We start from the raw sequence: 3,337 nt of genomic DNA on the forward strand, positions 1-3,337 counted from the left end.
GTTTCAGAGTGTATTTTAAGTATGACGGTATATTTATGCTATTAATTCATGATGGGAGGATAATAAAATAAGTGGAGGATGTTTTATGCTTCTAGCCTATTTCTGAGAAGATTCAAAGAGAAAATGTGCTTTTATAATAAGGCAGAATAGCTTTTATTAACAAGTCAAGGAAACATGTGTGTATGAAGCCGAGCAGGTAATATGCTGTGCTGATTTATAGTGAAGGTTTGGTTCCTGGAAATAGCTATAAAACATCTCAGTCACATTTAGAAAGTGAGCCAAAGCCTGATTAAAGCCTTTTCACTAACCTGGGTAAGCCTTAGATCAAATTGGTTGATCTGGCTGCAGATGGCAAAATTAAATATTTTTCATCTGTTACAATTTGTGGGAAGATATGTAAAATAACCTATATAAAAGGATGATACTGTTTTGTTGGTGTTTTGCCCTATAGACATGACAGACATCGTGTCACTAGGAGAAGCTTGTTATGAAGAAATTCATAAGCAGAGAAAGTTTGACTTAAAACGTGTCAGCAGAGCTCACCATGGTTTTTACTGAGAGTTCATTGAGATGCACCCTCGGTGGGCAAAGATCAAGTCAAATATTTTTTTTATTCTAGGTTTTATGTTCTTCTTTGTAAGGGAAACATGAAGATAAAATGAAATTTCTGAATCTTTTTAAACACTATACATTCTACCTCTAGTATAATACAATTGGTAGTAATGTCCCTGTTGTGGATATGTTTGCTGAAGATTTTGGTCTTTGAAGTATGTTAGTCTCTCAGTTTATCTTTGCAGTTTCACATTAAGTAGAAAGTTATCAAGAGAATAATGTGACCTGACAATATAATATGTAAGATGGAAAGTAAAATGTGGCTTTTCTAAGTCTCATGGTTGCAGATTGAACGTTGCTAGTTGGAGTAAGTATGGTTTTACCTTTAGATAAGTGCCAAGCAGATTTGCTATGTATCCTAGCTGAGAATAGAGAGCTAAGCCACTGAGAGAGGCTTTGTTTTAAGAAATACTATCCAGCATGTAAGAGGGAAAACTAGTAAAAAAAGATTTCCACTTCAGTGCTTTAACATGCTCTAATGCACTGGTACTTCCTCTGGTTCTGAAACCATAACCATCTTTGTATGGACTCACAGTTTTCTTTTCCTCACCTTTTTTGGCTATGAGTGCTTTCCTGCAGGCTTCTCTGTCATTCCTTGTTGGTCTCAAAATCACTATGGGAATAATTTTCCAGCTGACATTCAGTCAATCTGTTGTCCTAGCGACACGCTCTGTTTACTAGGGTAATTGGGAATTCAAGGCACTTGGACTGACACAGGTATTCTGCAGTTCTTTGCCTGTTTTTTCTCTGAGTACCATCACCTCTTATCTCCATCATTCTCTCTAAAATTAATGTCAATACTTTATTTATAAATTATTTCAGATTTTGATTTTTTCTTATGAGTTGCCAAGATGCACAGCACTACAGCTTCATAATCCTTTTGGATGTCTGATGTTTGTTCTTTCTCAGTGCAACTTAAATATGAAATGTTTATAAACCAATACAGTCCAGGTGTTTTTTTCCTTTTTAGTAAAAAATGAAAAGAAAAATCTTTCTCATTAGAGCCATTGAAAAGCTCTGCATACAAATGGCAGTCCTGCCTAATGTATAAATCATCATTGCTTTTACAAAGAAATACGTTAAAGGAGAAAATTTATTTCTACTGAACCAAGAATAAAATGCCTAATAATAATTCATTGTCAATTTTGGAAAGAGCTTGACAGTTATGTAATTAGGAAGGAGCTGGAGGGTAACAAGAGAGATTAAAATATGACATTCTAAATTAATACTGTGAAAGAGATTAAAATATGGATATGTAAATGAATATTGCTCAGAGAAATGTGACAGTTCATTTTCACACATGAAGACAAAATTATAATGTATTGGTGGACACAAACAAGCTGCTATGTAACACGGAATAATCCAAATAAGTTGCTAAGTATAAAAATATTTTTTAATGAGTTGCCATTACTTTGCTAATTAAAATGTCCTTTTAATTTTGTATTTATTCCTTTAGAAATTTCTGATGCAGTGTGAATTCAGATCCATAAATCCAGTAGTTTAGGAGAAATGAGATCCTCCCTTGGGTTCACATTTGTGGATCTTTGTGTACGCAGGCCCTCGTATTCAGCTGAGTATGTTCAGTCATTGACATTCATGTTGCTTTTTCTGAATTTCAAACATCAGTCATGAGTGCATGAAACAGATCAACAGTAGACCAGTGATAATGCTGTGAGACTTCTATTTGAACTCATTGGCTGCATCCATACTAGTGAAGTGAGTGTGCTGGAAACTTTTCTTGGCACTGAGGCCAGCTGGCTGGAGTGGTGTGTGTATATGGTGGTAAGATCTCTTGGTCTCTAAAATGGAGTGGCTGCAATACAAACAGTCTATGTCCAAACAGAAACAATGATTATGAGTTTTATGGGACAGAGCTAGCTGACAGAGGCTGAAAGTGTGCCAAGGGCTATTTGAGACAGTTTTGCAGAAAAGCTGATCTCATTCTAATCCATAGGAATGTTCCCGACTGTCAGGTTTACCAGTCTGTATGTCATCATTACCTCTGAAACACTGAGAAGGTGTGAAGATACCCTGAAGTGGGTCTGTGCTGTCATACCATAACCTGTGGCAGGTCATAGAAGGTGTATTTAAGTTTCATAACCTCACTAATCATAGGTCCTACTCCTCTCAAATCCTAAACATATCATGCAACATCTCATCTGAAGCCAAGTGTAGTCAGCAGAAAAAATACAAATATATACATATGCCTACATACAGCAGCATGTGTGTTGACTACAGGCATTTTTAGTAAACGGGAAATTCAGACATCATCTATGTTTTTTTATCTCCCTAAATTTATGATCGAATCCAAGGAGACCCAGGACAACTGTACCATCTGTTTTGACACACCAAGAGGTATAGCTGAATGTTTCAGGTGCTGCAGGGCTTGAATTTTTTTCTTCTCTTTGTTAATGGCGTAGATTTTCAACTTACTAGCCCTAGCTGCCTCATCTACCTTTAATCTTGATACAGCAAAAGCTGTTTGGGGCTCAGGACTAGCCATGGACACACCATTTTCTAATGGCTTTGTGTGGGAAAACTGTCTGCCCATAACTGTCAGTGCTGTAAACACTCCTTTAAAATCCTGTAAGCCAGAGAGCCTCAGGCAGGTTTCTGCAGCTGTGCTCTCTCCTCTCATTGTTTTCCTGACACTGAGACTGGCTGACCCACTGCATTTTGCTGCCAGGGCCAATTCTGCAAAATATATATATACATATATATATAT

Source organism: Merops nubicus, unplaced genomic scaffold (genome assembly GCF_000691845.1).
Source record: "Merops nubicus isolate BGI_N331 unplaced genomic scaffold, ASM69184v1 scaffold20553, whole genome shotgun sequence".
Classification (NCBI taxonomy): Eukaryota; Metazoa; Chordata; class Aves; order Coraciiformes; family Meropidae; genus Merops; species Merops nubicus.